General features: G+C 42.3%; 1 protein-coding gene across 1 annotated transcript in view; it reads right to left on the bottom strand.

Annotated features, from left to right (window-relative positions):
• The window catches only part of SV2C (synaptic vesicle glycoprotein 2C), a 334,443-nt gene extending 320,111 nt beyond the window's left edge, over nt 1–14,332 (bottom strand). Inside the window, exon 1 of the mRNA XM_077287335.1 lies at nt 13,900–14,332. The gene's annotated coding sequence lies outside the window, so the exon portion shown is untranslated. The remainder of the gene's footprint in view (nt 1–13,899) is intronic.
• Between the last annotated feature and the right edge of the window lie 2,758 nt (nt 14,333–17,090).

Below are 17,090 nucleotides of genomic sequence, written 5' to 3' on the forward strand. Positions count from 1 at the left end.
CATGAGTTTTATTTTCTAAAAAATTCTGTGGAAGCATGGTTGAAAAGCAATGTCTGACTTTCATTTGTTCATTTTCATAGATCTTTTATTTATTATTACTTTTGTCAGATTCAAGTTATTTCTGTGACCATTGTGGGTTTTCTGTCATTAAACGAGGGGTACCAACAATTTTGACCACGTGTGTATATAAGTTTTACCTAGAGCGTACTTAAAAATGTTTGATACCTTAAATTGAAAGATTTTTCCCTGCCCTGTCCCAGCGGTGAACATCCACACAATGCACAGAAACCCCTTATTTAAAGGAAATCTGTCACCTCATTTTTCTCATAAAAGCTGCGGCCACCGCCATTAGGGGCTTATCTACAGCATCTAACAAGTTAGATTATACTCACCCAGGGGCGGTCCGATGCGGTCCGGGTCCAGCGCCTCCCATCTTCATACGATGTCATCCTCCTTGCTTCGTGTCGCGGCTCCTGTGCAGTCGTAATTCTTTGCCCTGTTGAAGCAGAGCAAAGTACTGCAGTGCGCAGGCGCCGGGAAAGGTTAGAGAGGCCCGACGGCTGTGCACTGCAGTACTTTACGCTGCACTCAACAGGGCAAATCAGTACGCCTGCGCCGGAGCCGGGACAGAAGCAAGGAAGAGGATGAACATGGGAGGCGCCGGACCCGGTCCTGCGATGCCCATTGGAATCGGACCGCACCGGACCGCCCCTGGGTGAGTATAAACTAACTTGTTTTTCTTATCTTTCAGGTTATATCAGGGGCTTATTTACAGCATTACAGAATGCTGTAGATAAGCCCGTAATGGCGGTGGCCGCAGCTTATATGTGAAAGATGAGGTGACAGATTCCCTTTAATGCAACTTAGCATAAATTCTGCCAGCCTGAATCAGTTTATATAATAGTAACGGAAAATTGTGATTGGTGCCATATTACCCTAAAATAATTAAGTTGTGATGATTTCATCCTTTTGCTATTATGCATTTTTTAAAATATGAGCAAGGCCTGACTAGCATATTGTTAGGGTTGGCGGATTGCACTAAATAAAATATAAAGTGCAATCGCAACCCGGGGTCCACCGTGGAGAGATGTAAAACTGCTGCTAGTATGTACAATGATGGAACAAAACAGCGAGTGTTACCTTAAACACACTGTGTTAACACCACACAGTATGAACAGTACGCAGAATGCCAAGCTCTTTTAACTTCACAGAGAGGTAGAGCTCTAAGTTGCTATGTATTGAAACCTGTTAAGCGTCACAGGGAGGATAGCACGTGGAGAGAGCTTGCTCTGCAACTAAACTGTGCTAACCGCACGCATGAATGAAGCAGATGCTAAGCCAAGAGAACAAACTCATATGACGCTAGGCACAAAACCCTGTAGCCTTTGTAGAGAAGTATAGCATAAGGGTTGAGCTTGTTCTGTAACTGAACTGTGCCAATCGTGCACATGTACGAAACAGATGCTAAATAAAGCGGCTAGTTACCCCAGTCCTGACAATACGGAACCTGTTCCTAACCAGCACCCTTAGCATGTGGCAGACTAGAGACTCGGGCATAGAGCCAAGGGAAGGAAACCGCATAAGTGTGCAACCTGCCTGGCAACGTGTACTGTCTCTGAGCAAAGACACACACACGTGCAGACAGAGTGGTAGAGTAGCCATACACACACAAACATAAATTATACCAGCGCGCCAGTGTGCCCGCTGAGAGCCTTTTATACGCTAAGCTACACCCCAAACAATCATGCCCAGCCAGCCATGACATCGCCTGCGGGCCAATCCGGAGCCACCACATCACCAGTTAACCAGTTAACCAGTTAACGTCTGACCACCAATGAGAAGACACCACATCACGGACATGCTCAGTAAGGTGATCTCTGGATTTAGACTCCAGAGTGCAAGGCTGCACCCGCATATCATTGGTTACCATTGACTTGGCTGGAGAGCCAGCAGTAACCAAACGTGTACCACGAGCCAGAGCAAGACGCTAGGACCGACGTCTGTACTGAGCAGCATTCGCAGCAGCCGGACTTGAATTGGAGGCCACAGAAGCAGATAATGCATGGGATCTATACTGTGCAGCGGGAGAATCCCGACGCCTAACACATGTTCCATTAAAAATCCTCTAGAGTAGAGTTTAGTGGAAATCTGGTCCTTCAAAGCATGATTTTTTCCAGGGATACTAAAGACACCTTCACAAAGTTCGATAGGATAGCAGGCGAAACAAGCATTTGTAAGGACCCTCATTCCAGATAATTGGTCATGTAAATACTGTAAGGCAGCGATCAGCCAACAAATAAGCCAAACACCTGTTTGCCACTTGTACAGATAGTTCATATGACCCTCAAAATTTTTGTTGTCTTCCTGTGCTAACAAAGGACATGCTGTCGAAAATATGTAAACTATATAGGAACTGAATCATCATTTTCCCCATATAGTTTCCTTCAGCCCATGTAAATGATCCTTAAATGAGTACTGATCGACTTGTGATGTGGTGGATGGATGCTTTTTATAGTCTGTCCTTAAAAAAGAGGGCTTTTTTTCCCAGTAGCCATAATATAAAATAGACGTGTCCCTAATTTATATTGAAATTGTCCCTGATTTTGTATTAGAGGATTTTGTGATTGTAATTGTCACATTATTACAAGTCATTGGTAATGATGCCAATTTGTTTAAATTAGTATTTTAAGAAATATTCTTAATTACTTGAGCTTTGATTTATGACTGAATGGTCCTAAGTAGAGATAGGCAAATAAATTCACAGGACCCAGGGCCAGTGGCCAGGACAATATTCCGTGGCCGCTGGACAGGTGCCATGCAAATTGTCTCCTACCTTCTGGCATAAGTGACTTCTCTTTATTAGCTAGCCTGACATGTATGCCCCCCTAAGATGACGTTACACCAGCAAATAAAAATAAAAAAGGAGCCATGAATGTTATCAGGTGGAAGGAGGATCACAGGGTTCCTGACCAGTCGTCACTGAAAACTGACATTTCTGCTGGATCAAGGTCCTGCAAATCCATTCACTCATCTTTAGTGCTGATAAAAAAAGTTGGAGTCCTTGTTTCCAATGGGATTAAGAAAAACAGGTCTCGAGAGTTTGCATGCAGTACTAAAGGTCACAGGCACATCACTCTAAACCTTGGCAATGTACGTTAATATTGCATGGCCTTGGCACCGGAATCCCCTCTTATAAGGTATGTGGGGGTCCCGGTGAGCACAAAACCACTGAACATAGACAAACGTTGGCGCTGCACAAACAACATTTATCTACCGTCGGCAATCACGAAGCGGTTAAGGACATGGACATGTTGCAAGTGTCACGATTCCGCTGCTCAGTGAGTGACTGTTTTGCTGCCCTATGGAATCTGGGTCAGGCTGAGTTGTCAGTGTTTTGCTTCACAGCTCGGCCATCCAATCTGTGATTGGGAGGTGCTGGGCTTTTCTCCAGGGGTTCTCTGTTCTGGAGATTGCCCAGCTACTTAACTGAGCTGTCTGCCTCTCATCTTTGTCAGATGTACAGTAGTTTATGCTTCCTGGTGAGTGTTTGCTTGATTCCATTGTATTGAGTTCTGATCTACAGCTGCCTGACCCGTTGGACCATGTTCTGACAATCCCTTCATCTTGTCCATTTTCTTTGATCCGCTATCTCCTGGTATTTGGACCCCAGACCGTGACCCAACTTACGCCTTTGTCTTTCTCTTTGGTTTTCTACGTGCTTTCTTGGTACTGACCCAGGAACGTATGACTTCCATATTTATTTTAACATTTTTTAATCTTGTTCTTAAAATTCATCCTTGTTATATATAAAATTCCAATAAAGTTAACAATACTGTATTGGGATTGATTGGGCCAGTTTGTCAAAGACTTTTATTGAGCATATGGCCATTATTCTTTCCTAAGTCAGCTCTTTTAACCTGGCATAATTACTGATCATCTGATAGTTCCAACTAATGGACATGGATATTTTGTCCTTGGATATGACAGCACATTAGATCAAGCCTCTGCCTTCATAGTAATAGCTACACAGTAGATTCATTGATATGGATCCATGAACTTAATATAATGATTTTTATTTATTTTGGAAGAACAATCTATATGGGGACTCATACTGTATATAGGAGGCTATGTGGGGCTTATACAAAATATATGGGGCTGTGTGAGGGCTCACACTGTAAATAGGAGGCTATGTGGGGGCTCCCACTGAATAAATGGGTCTATGTGGGGGCTCATGCTGTATATTGGAGGCAATGTGGGGGCTCATACTGTATATAGGAGGTTATGTGGGGACTCATACTGTATATAGGAGGCTATGTGGGCACTCATACTGTATGACGACACAGGTGGATCGGGGGAGCTGCAGGGGACTAGTGTTTTCAGACAAGTCCAGGGCTCCCCAAACTAGACAAATCCAGCAGACCATTGATGAGGCATGCACAGCAGGTTTGGGATGCCAGTATGTCCAATTCCACCAGCTCTGCCTTGGGAAGAAGACGATACTGGATGTATAACCACAATAAAAAATAGCAACTACAGGAGCTGTGCCAGTACCCCAAATAAAACGTTTTTATACTTAGCCACAATTCCTGTCTCTAGCCAGGTAGGCGGGTCCTCACTCCCCAGCTTGGCCAGCTCCTCTGCCGTCACTCACATCTTCCTGCGCTTTCGGCGCCGCCCCCTCAGCGCTGTTATCGTTTCAAATCCGGCGCCTGCGCTGTGTACTGGTGTCCTGCGCAGACGCAGTAAGCTCTGGCCGTCTGATGTAATGGCTGATACCAGAGAACAAAAGACATCCACAGAACACCAGGATGGATCTGCTGCACAGCAAATAGCTGTAGGACCTGCGATGATGTCACTGCCATGTGATTAGGGCAATCACATGGCAGTGACGTCATCACAGGTCCCGCGACCCGCCTACCTGGCTAGAGACAGGAATTGTGGCTAAGTATAAAAACGTTTTATTTGGGGTATGCTTGAACCTAAAACTAAAAGAGCCACCTTGTTAGAATGCAGCATTACTGCTGCACATGGTGGCTCTTTTAGTTTATAAGGGCTGGAGGGGGGTGACAGTGGCCCTTTAAGTCTCCTCATCTCGGCATGCTTAGCATGTCAATCTCCGCAAGGAGAAAAGATACTTCTTGGATATAGATTGACGATGGAATATATACAGTATAAGGATGTTACAAATGCTGTTATGGGGCTTGCTATATTTTGACTTCTTTACTATGTATGATGTATATAAAAAAAATTTTGGAAGCGTCATTACTCCACAGATTTATAAATACTTAATTTTCACTTTAAGTCCAGTAACGCCTCCATTCTTAAAGGTGATGATTCACCTGTAATTTGTGTACCCTTTTTGGCTGTTTTTTTGCATATTGTTGTCCCCATACTAACTGTTTTTACCTTTAGTCTTTTAATATTGTATCAATAAAAATCTTTGTGTAATTTTATGGCATATAGCTTCCCGTCTATATTTTGATTTATGTAATGTTTGGAAGTGCCATGGATCTAGGCATGGTATATATTCTTTGAGGTTTTAAATAATTAAACAATACAAGTTAATCTCATCACCCCCTTCCCCTTGACCTGTGAATAATGGCTTGAAGAACAGTTGTGAACTATAACAAGGGTATATGCCTCTGTAACAATATCCATCCAGGCACCCAAGTCATCCAGAGGTCCAAAGAACCAGAAACTCTTTACAAAGAAAGAATACATATCTGCTCCATTGACCATCACTGAACCCATGGATATGTTTGGGGTAGTAAGGATTTGGACCCATCAGTCACCTGAGCCCCATGCATACATTTGAGAAAGCCAGGATTGGGACCCACCGGTCACCTGGCTCCATGGAGATGTTCGGAAAAGCCAGGTTGTGATCTTCCGGTTACCTGGCCTTGTACTTCAATTGATTATCAGTGTCCTTTATTGCGGTGCAATAAAGTATTGCCACACTGTTTTACCCTCACCCTGTGTTGACTGAGTAGTTTTATGGCCATGGTGAAAAGATAATGGGTGTTCGATGGGATGAGCTCTGGTCCATGATTTTGGCCAGTGGACTAGGGGACCCACTAACCCCCAGAATGCTATGTGGGGGGCTCAAACAGTGTATTGGAAGCTATGTGGGAGCTCATACTGAATATATGGGGCTATGTGGGGACTAATACTGTAAATAAGGGGCTATTTGGAGGCTCATGATATATATGTGGAGGCTATTTAAGGGCTCATGCTGTATATAGGAGGCTATGTGGTAGCTCATGCTGTATATAGAAGGCTATCTGGGAGCTAATACTGAATATATGGGGCTGTGTGGGGGCTCATGCAGTATATTGGAGGCTATGTGGGGTCTTATGCCGTATATAGGATGCTATGTGGGAGCTCATACTGAAGATATGAGGTTGTGTGGGGACTCATGCTGTATATAGAATGCTATGTGGGAGATCATACTGTATATAGGAGGCCATGTGGGAGCTCATACTATATATTTGAGTCTATGTGAGGGTTCATGCTGTATATAGGGAGGCTGTGTCTGGGCTTATACTGTATGATTGAGGCAGTGTGGGGGTTCATGCTGTATAGAGGGAAGATTTGTAGGGGCTTATGCTGTATATGTAGGGTGCTATATGGGAAATCATACTACTGTATATATAGTGAGGCTGTGTGGGGGCTTTTGCTGTATAAAGGAAGAATGTGTGGGGCTCATACTGTAAATAGGGGGCTGTGTGTGGGCTCAAGCAGTATATAGGTGGCTTTGTGCGGGCTCATGATGAATATAGGGGGATGTCAGCATATTTAGCTCTGCACTATATTAAGTGATAATATATTGGTTCTGCCTACTGGCTCGTCCCTCCACAACAGTCATGGCTCCTTGGGAAAATGAATTGCCCATCTCTGGCCTAATTCATTAAGAGGCACATGACATCTCTTAACTGATATGCATCATCGAAAGAGGTGTTGCTACAGTCAGGGACTAGAGTACATTTCTGGAGTAAGTCATGCCTCAAACGTGACATAACTTTTCATGAATTTGACGAGCAAGCATAGTCACATCCCGTCTTGCCCCTTGATCCGCCCTTGCTATGCCTTCATTGGTGTAGCTGGCCAAAACTGGTGTGAAAACACCTAAGTTGCAATATTTTTGCTCAACTTTTATGTTGCGTAAAAATACTGCAACTTATAAAAGTGTTTCATGCAGGAATTCTAGTGTAAACACCCTAATGAAAAGCCCCCTAATAGAATTATTACATTTACTAGTATACAATATATGGTTTTGTTTCAAAATGTCCTGTATATAATACATACCAACTACCAGCCTGTTACCAGCAGCAGTCTACTATAGATAAAATATTAGCCACAAGTATTAGGGTAGTATTGATGCCACAAAGGAGAAAGGTCCCCAAGTGCAATTATCTAAATTGAAGCAAATAATTAAGACAAGAAAAGGAGAGGCTCTCAGCTCTGGGAGGATGATGAAAAGCACAAATCACAAATTCCACTGATATTGATCTCCTGTCAAGCCATGAATGGATTATACTGTTCTCTTTAGAAAGTACAAGAGATGCTTTGTACCAATATGTGCGATATTTAGAATTTTAAGAAAGGGTGAAGTAAATTGTTAAGGACAATTACACACCCATCACCATGCATATATACATTTTCCAGGTGAGCGTTCCTCCCAAAACAGCTAACCAGTATGCACATATATATATGGTGGAAGTGGAAATCTGTCACAGGAAATCTAGTCTACAAAAAGGGAAGGTTTTCCTAAGGAGATAGCTTCTTGGAGATGTTTCACTGTATATCTAGATCAACATCTTCAAGGGAATATGTCATCAGGTTTTTGCTACCTCATCTGAGAGCAGCATAATGTAGGAGCAGAAACCCTGATCCCAGCCATGTGTCACTTACTTGTTGATGCCGTTTTGATAATAAACAGTTTTTTCTGTTGCATATCTACTAGTTATCTTAATGCTGACCTCTGTATAACCACATCACTGATTGGCAGATTTCTATGTACACTGCGCATAGGCAGAAAGCTGCCAATTAGTGGTAGGGGCGTGGTTGGACTACCTGACATCATTATTTTATCAGCAGGAGATTATCACTAGAGGACTGCTGATAAAATAATGATTTGATAAAAACTACACCAAGCAGCCCAGAAAGTGACACATCACTGGAATCAGAGTCTTTGTCTTTACACCTTGATGCAATCAGATTAAGTAGTAAAAACCTGGTGTCAGATTCCCTTTCAATGTAGACATTTAACCTTACGCAATATCAAAAAATGTCCCAAAGTGTAGTGTGTCTTCCTTGACCTCAGAATGATCACATGCAGATTCTTCCTGCTGGGTAGACCTTTGGGCTCAAGCACCTTCTCTACTCCCCTCTTATCTCTTCTTCCCACAACCACATACAAGACTTCTCCCGTACTTCCCCCATTCTCTGGAACTCTCTACCACAACACATCAGACTCTCGCCTACCATAGAAACCTTCAAAAAGAACCTGAAGACCCACCTCTTCCGACAAGCCTACAACCTGCAGTGATCCTCGGTCTGCTGAACCGCCGCACAACCAGCTCTACCCTCCCCTAGTGTATCCTCACCCATCCCCTGCAGACTGTGAGCCCTCACGGGCAGGGTCCTCTCGCCTTCTGTACCTGTTAGTGCCTTGTTTTTGCTCGTGTTTATTGTATTTGTCTATAGTTGACCCCTTTTCACATGTAATGCGCCATGGAATAAATGTCGCTATAAAAAAAGTATAATAATAATAATAATAATACATGGCTGTTTTATTGCTCTGAGCAGCCTCTGCACTGTACAGTATTGTAATACAATGTTTATAGCAGTCTACAGCCATAATGTCTCCGATTTCTCAGGGAAGCAAAGTTTTCCAGTCAGATTGCATATGTAATTCACTCTGTACTGAATGTTCTTCCATATACATTGATGCCGAACTAACGAGGTCCATGCGCCACCACATTCTGCCTGGAAAGGCTGTAGTAGAAAAAGGGGGTAAAACCATAATGTTGTTAACTTCTTTTCTTGCAAAAAAATTAGATAAATTGCTTCAAAAACTGACATAAATCTCTTGTAATTTAACTTTAGGATTGCTCAACAAGAAGATTGGGAATAATTATCCCTACTATTAAGCCAGCTAAGAGCATCAGATTCATTTTGGTCAAAAGTGCCAATCTTGTTGGGAATGGTTGGCCGTGATAAAAATGGAATAGGGTGCACCTCCATATTCAATATACTCAATATATATGGAGTAGGGTGCCACACCATGCTTGGGAATGGTTGAACACCTAATGTGCTTGGTAGTGTCCTGATCCTCCCAGGACAGCAGATGTCAGCGAAAATTAGGATTGGGCTGTTGCCTTTTAACACGTCTGATCCTTCAGTATCAGAGATGTCTGGTGGTGGCTTACTGACCTCTTTTCATTCACACCTTCAAGGATTGGAATGAAAATGGGTTAAATCTGCGCTGCCGATGAGAAGGAGTCAGGAATCCGGGAATGCGGTTTGTTTGTTTATTGACTAACAAACCCCATTCCTGGATTCCTGACTCCCTCTCATCACAGGTTTAACTCATTTTCACTCCAATCCTTGATGTTCTAATAGCCGTGACTATTCAGCAGCCTAAGACTTTTTAGCAGTTGTGATCACACAATCCTACCAGGTGAGCACCATTGCCCATATTCTATTAATTGCAATTTGGATAAGACCCTATGGCGCTTATTTTCCATCCAGCTCTATATTCTATTCCACTCACACCTTGGCTCAGACGAGCACGTGTATTGAGGGTGAGAAGAAAATAGCTATCAGTCAAAAAACCTGACAACTATCTAAGTTGTATGCCCATAATTGTAATCCAAGAAAGCCCATACACAATCCAGTTCTTTGTGTTATGATGACCACCAAGCAGCACAATGAATCCCACCTCCGATCCAGCTATTCTCATTAAAAATAAACAACTCTTAAAGCCATGTTAGGATCTCTGAAAGCACCTTTCCATCATTTTTGGGTTTTTTTTTCAGCGCTGGAGTGGTGCTTCTAACCTAAGATTCCTGACCCTAGTCTTATAGTCTTTTATTGGCGCTGCTCTGGTCCTGCCATCTTGTGACCCTAATTTATAACTAGCGGGAAATCAGAAGTAACGTCACAAGCTATCATTGTAAGTCTGTGAGAACCAGAACGAGGCCAGAACGAGGCTCTCATAGACTTGTATTAAAAATTGACCTGCAGCGATCCGACAAGTCACCAACTGCTGGAGGCCAACCGAAGCAGCGGTGATAGAAGGTGAATTTGGCAGCGGGTCAGTATAAGACCAGGGGCATGGATCTTAGATTAGAAGCACCACTCCAGTGCTGCAATAAAGAAAAAATGCTGCCGTGATGTTTTAAGAAATCATTGGCATTATGCCATACAACACACCCATATAATGCCCTGCCTCCATATTTCTCCATAATGCACCTAACTTTCTGTACATTTACCATCCTTAAAATTCTCTCCATTTATCAGTTTCTGAAGCTCTTGAGAAGATGGACTGAGCAGTGATCAGCAACGTGTGCTTCTTTCAACCCTCTGAATAACGACACTTCCACGCTCGAGTCTCCACAGAACCTGCTTTGTCCATAGGACCGCTGCGTGAGCAATCTATGACACAATCCAGAATTGTGGACATTTTCTCTGCAGTACAGTCTAGTATCGCAGAGTGGTGTGATGCAGGACTCACAGCGACTGGGAATGTTCATCATCAAGCCAACGCCAAGAAACACTCCAGTCTCAACGGCAGTTAATAGTCCCAATCTAGTAATACAATTATCATTAGTCTGCTGCAATTCAATTATGCTACATGACGTCTCATACATTTGCTACTAGCTTGTAAAACCTTAGAACGATGTCATGGATGTCAGAAGTGTAGGAACAGAACTCAGGGGACTTATCTCCTTCTCAATAATTCCACCCACTTTCTATTACATGACAGAAGTGAAAATATGATTAGACAAAGGAAGCACCCTTCCACATCCCTGTCAAATAGTCTGTACGCCCCAAAAATCTGCAATCTGCAACCTAAAATACATGATCTGTAGAGTGGAATTTATAGAATGAACTTCTCTGCGCCCCCTCTACGTACATATGTCAAATTTTACATTTTTTCTGCTAAATTTACAAGTCAAGGATCTCTGCAAATTCTATAAATTTGTAGAGACTTGTTTTGTAAATTTATATGTAAAAAATATCTGCACCAATTTCTCAAACATATGTCTATTTTCCTTAGCCCGATTTAGTGTTTTCAGCAGAGTGAGAAATAATAGGGTCCGCTGCCCTGCAATTCCATATATACGGATACGCAATGTCTGACGTGTCCTATATGAAGATAATCTATGCACATACGCAGTCTTGATCACATATATCGTCACTTTTACTGCACCGTATAACCCCAAATTAGGGGGAAAACTAGTTTTGAGGTTACAATTAGTTACGAATAAAAAATACATATTTTTTTTCTATTACCAATGACCGTCGATTTATTACTTGGCCTATCTACAGTCCATACTGCATAGCACAGCAGATGGAAATGGCGCTCCATACATAAAATCATTTGTGGTTATTGGATTCATTTCCCTGTGTTTGCAAACAGATATACAGTAATTGAATAGCTTTTTGTTTAGTCTGATGCTTCCACCGATGACGTAATCTGTATAGTCTCGGGGCTAGGTCTAGAACACTAGAAGCTTCCGAACAAGCTGTATGTAAAATTTAGACCATTTTATAATATAGCAACATTATATATAGTATATACTGTATTTATTAATGGATTCATTGAACCTTGTAATATACATGATAGAAAAACATTTGTCTTAATGACCATACAGGCAAACAATGAGAACGAAGAGTGATTGGGTCTGCCTTCAAAGCTCATAAAACGTCATTTTCATCCCCAAGAAATATCAGGGAAGCTACCCCACAGAATATAGGGATATATAGACATCAATCCTTTATATATTATGCAGGATGGATTTTTGTATATATGAAATGTTTATAACATGCGGCTGCAAGAATTGTTCTCGTCTTCAGTTTGTGACTGTGAAAACCATAATTTTCTCAGTGGTAAAAGCTATGAACACGCTGCAGAGATCACAGCTAACTAGTCATTTGGAAGAAAAGGTTACGCGGGGTGTATAATCTAATTTATAATTATTTGATCTGATGGTGGAAGGGAATGTCTCTGAAATGGATAATCTAAGACGCCAAGTATGCACGCTCGTAATTCATCACATACTAATCTGACATGTGGGCTTGACTATTCACGATGACCCCCTCCCTGACCTCTGAGGTCACCCTGTATATCGTAATTGATATGTATGTATATATATATATATATATATATATATATATATATATATATATATATATATATATATATCTTGTCTTCTTGCATTCAGAACACAAGATCACTGCGGGAACCTATAAGTTGAGTAGCTGCTAAAATTTATGGTCAACTTTTGATTGTCGTAGACATGTCTGCGACGCCGGCAGTTACAGGAATCCCCCCCACTCCCCTCCTTACTATCCACGTTCCTGGTTATCCTCCTCACTCTGCACTGCAGTTGACTGCAGATTATCCTGTGCATGTCCAAAAAAAATGTTTATCGCTATCAGTGTTTTAATTCAGCCGGTCCATGTTTTATTACCACTTGAAGGAAGAGCGACCACTATCAATCATAGCGCACCCTTTGACGCACACTGATTCTGGTAATGAGATTTTGTTTGCCCTGACACTCTGCATTTGGCTCACCGTGCAGTTGTTTGACAAATGACAGCTCCTTTGGATGACTCAGACTCCGCAGAACCAGCAGGTCTTGTTTAACCCCTATTTTACCGGAGGGACCTTGAGAGCAGAGCTCTGCAGGCAGCCGAGGCAGTGAAGAGTGAAGGCACGCTAGTTCTGCAGCATGCTTCCTGCACTTTGAGCCAGGTACAAGACTGCAATAAGTTTCCTGATGCAAGATTAACTGTGAGGGTGCATCACCATAATGACAACTACTCATCATTTCTACTGCAACTAGCACTACGCATAGTCTGTAGATGAATCCATGCTTTAAAGAGATACTAAATCAGTACTATATCTCACAGATGTTGGCCGCGTGGTTTAATGCAATCTATTGTTCTCAGTAAGCAGCACATGACTGTGGTAGTCTTCAACTAAATTAGTCCAAAAAAACTGCCCCCATAAAGATTACCTGAAATAACGCCTATCCATTGAGAGAAAATTGTACACACCATTTAAGAATAGTATTAGGAGCACATTGAATACGTCTGTACAGGTAAGGTTTTAAATACAGTAAAACCTCTCCAGAAAACCACCCTCTCATCCAGACCAGATTTCCTTCAAAAGATTTTCATTTTTTATGCATACAGACTATCTTCTTTAAGAAGACTTTTTCATGTAACTTGGGGCGGTTGTCTCCAAGAGGTTTCACTCTATGTTTCTATACATTGTAATAAGTGAACCAAAATGATCCCAAACCACTAAAAATCTAAATTCTACTAGGAATGAACCAATGTAGTCCTTGCTATGCAGTCTCTACATGACACAAGCGAGTTACCTCTAGAGACCAATAATATTTAGAATTGAGAGTCCTCAGTCCTGATACCTTTTAATGGCTAACTGAAAAGATGGTAACAAATTGTAAGCTTTCGAGACTACTCAGGTCTCTTCATCAGGCATAGAATAATACAAACAGACCAATAGTAAATCTGTCTAAATGAACAAAAAGTTACCAAGATCATGCAAACCCGATATCTTGTGCTGTCGGGAAAGTGTAAGCATCCTAACGATAAGTGATGGACAAGTGTGAAAGTACCTGGCAGCCTGTGCACCCTGCTTACCTCGTCCACCTGCTCCTATCCGCTCATTCTCAGCAGTACTGTATTTCTCAGTGCAGGGAGCTGTCCGCTTCTCAGTGCTGAACGGGCCACCAAATAGGGAAGACGGACTAGCACATTGGGTGGATCTTACTCTGCAGGTCTATTCTGCTGCAGTGCTGAATAAGAAGTACAAAGAAGGAAGAAAGTGTCTCGCACACATACACACATGCTTTTTCTCCTGAATAAGATGAGAGGTAAAGGCGTACGGATGAAATGAACAAGGAGGGAAGATTTGTGTGTAATCAATAATTGAAACGCTGGGAGTGGAGTGGGCAATCCCAGCTCATAGTGGGAAGCAGCCTGGAGCAGCTGTGGGGGTGGAGTGAAGGCAGGCATGTGGGGTTATCCGTTTTGCTTGAATAACAATGTATGAAGAGGAGAGAATAGAATAGACGGCACCTCCTGGGTCGCCTCTGTGTTTTATCGGGAGTATAGACTGACAGAAACCAATAGTTCATTATGGCTAAAGCTAAATCCTTATGGCTCCCCAGCATACAACTTTCTTAAGGCTTTGCACATCTGTCAATGCGAACTTCCCATTTAATACTTTGTAAACGCATGTGCGTTTTTTTTACCTGTGGATTTTCTACATCTAATTCAAGTCTATAGGGAAATTCCGCACAGAAAACTCAGTGCACGAGCAAGGAAAATTGATATTCTGCGGATTGTAAAAATGCACCGCAAGTGAGTTTATGCAGCATAAAAAAAGGCACAGCAGATATGAGATTTCTATAAATCCCATCCACTATGCTGGTATTGTAAAATGCTGCATTTTTTGCAGCAACAAAAATAAGCAGGGTCAAAAGCGCGATGAAAGCTCATCGTGGGCATGTAAACTTAGATGGCTGTCTGATGAACAATGCTTTGGTGGATTGTTCAGTTGACAGCCAACTCGGCCATCTCTCCCTTACATAGGAGCGATAATTTGGCAAAGCTGTTATGATCTGGTGACCTTGGAGCCGCATGAAACTTTCTCTGGAGTCGGTGGAATCTGTACTGACCGCAATCCTGAACTAACACCGCAACTAGAAGTAGCCGTGGGGTGTGCCTAACAAACCCTAGACACCTCGACACAGCCGGAGGACTAAATACCCCTATAGATGGAAATGGGAATGCTATCTTGCCTCAGAGCAGACCCCCAAAGGATAGGCAGCCCCCCACGAATAATGACTGTGAGTAGGAGAAGAATAGACACACGCAGGTAGAAAACAGGATTTAGCAAAAGAGGCCACTCTAGGAAAGGATAGGACAGATAACTAGGCGGTCAGTATTAAAACCCTTCCAAAAATATCCACAGCAGATAATACAAAAAGTTCCACAATCTAACTAAAGACATGGAATGTATATCTGCCACTCCAGAGAATCCAACAAGACTGAGAAAATACTGACACAATCTAAGCTGGACAAGAAAACACAAAGAATAGCACTGAATTGTGAAGCACACAACATGTGTGCCACAGGGAAAAAGAACCAGACACTTATCTTTGCTGATTTGGCAGAAAGGCAGGAGGAACCAGGCAGAGGTCCTACACCTCCCAACAACAATTGACAACTGGCAAGGACTAATGAATCCTGCACGCCTAAATACCCCAGTCAGATCTGCAATCAGCAGATACACCTGCCCAGGACTGCAACTCAGGGGCAACTGCATTACCACCTACAACCACCGGAGGGAGCCCAAAAGCAGAATTCACAACACAAAGCGCTACTGTGTTCTCTATGAGAAAGCCACCGACAGACAATGGCTTATTTCCAGGAGAACAAAGCTATGTGCAGTCCAAAATCAGAATTGTTGGCTTAACAACTTCACCAACGATGAGTTAGCTGGTGCTCTTATACAACTTAGAGTGTTGGCCGAGCCCGTGATATCAGCAGGTGTGGCCAACATTAGTCTAATGTGTATGTTTGGGTTTAAACTAACATCAGCCGAACCTGCTGATACTGGCACTCTAAAGTGTATGGATTTCTCCCAACTCTCCCCTGACAGATCATGTCACTACAGACAACGATCTAGCATATCTGCTTTCTGACTGCAGATCTTTTCGTTTTTCTGGGATATAAGCCACAATGAGAGAAAGTTGATTATTTAACTTTTTTATTTTTGGATAATCACAATAAACAAGGAAGATAAGAATTGATTCAATACTAAGTGGCCCCATACACAATATCTGTTGTGGATGGGGCCCCTTAAGATAGAACCAACTCTCTTCCTCCTTGTCTATAGTGATTATCCTAAAATAAAACCTTACTATTCTCTATAATGGGCTTGTTCTTTACATATCTGCTAGAAGCCACAGGTTGCAATCATTTTGACTGGAAGACAACTTTATAAACATCAACACAGTTTGGGGTGATGACTACTACATGCAGTTGGTTTTGAGTTGGCTTTGAGAAAGGGATTGGCCATGCTTGTGCTTTGGTACAAGCGTCTTCAATTCAGCAGCATGGTCACTCCTAAGTGTTATCTCCCCATACCGAGATGATTCTACATGCAGAAGAATATCCTTCTGTCTGCAATCAGTATTGCAGCAGTTGACATTCTACAAGGTATATGCACCTAAACAACCACATCAGGGAGCGTACACCTCATCTTTTTCCTACCTATTTGTGAAATATCACCCTATGTCTGAGTTGTCTCTCTTTTTACTTTTTAGTTCTTCCAACATTATAAACATGGCAGATCAGTTTTATGACAGATAAAAAAGATCAATTTGTCATTTACAGAGATAAATATGAATTCATATTGATCTGAATGGACAGAAATTGGTCAAATAAGGCACCTTTACATAAAGGACAATATAAACTTGCCAAAGAAAACTACAGCTGAGTTTATAATAAAAGATCCTACAAGTATTGGACAGAGTTGGCAGTTTAGGGTACCGTTACACTAAACGATTTACCAACGATCACGACCAGCGATAGGACCTGGCTGTGATCGTTGGTAAGTCGTTGTGTGGTCGCTGGAGAGCTGTCACACAGACAGCTCTCCAGCGACCAACGATGCCGAATGTTGTGAATTCCGTTCTCGGGCTCCCTCCTGTGGTCATGAGTGGTACTGTGTGAGTTTGTTCTTGGGCTCCCTCTGGTGGCCTTTAGCGATATGGCTGGGCTCAGCTGCTTCATTTCCTTCTATGCTGGGCCTATTTAACTCA

This window comes from Ranitomeya variabilis, chromosome 1 (genome assembly GCF_051348905.1).
Source record: "Ranitomeya variabilis isolate aRanVar5 chromosome 1, aRanVar5.hap1, whole genome shotgun sequence".
In the NCBI taxonomy this organism is placed as follows: Eukaryota; Metazoa; Chordata; class Amphibia; order Anura; family Dendrobatidae; genus Ranitomeya; species Ranitomeya variabilis.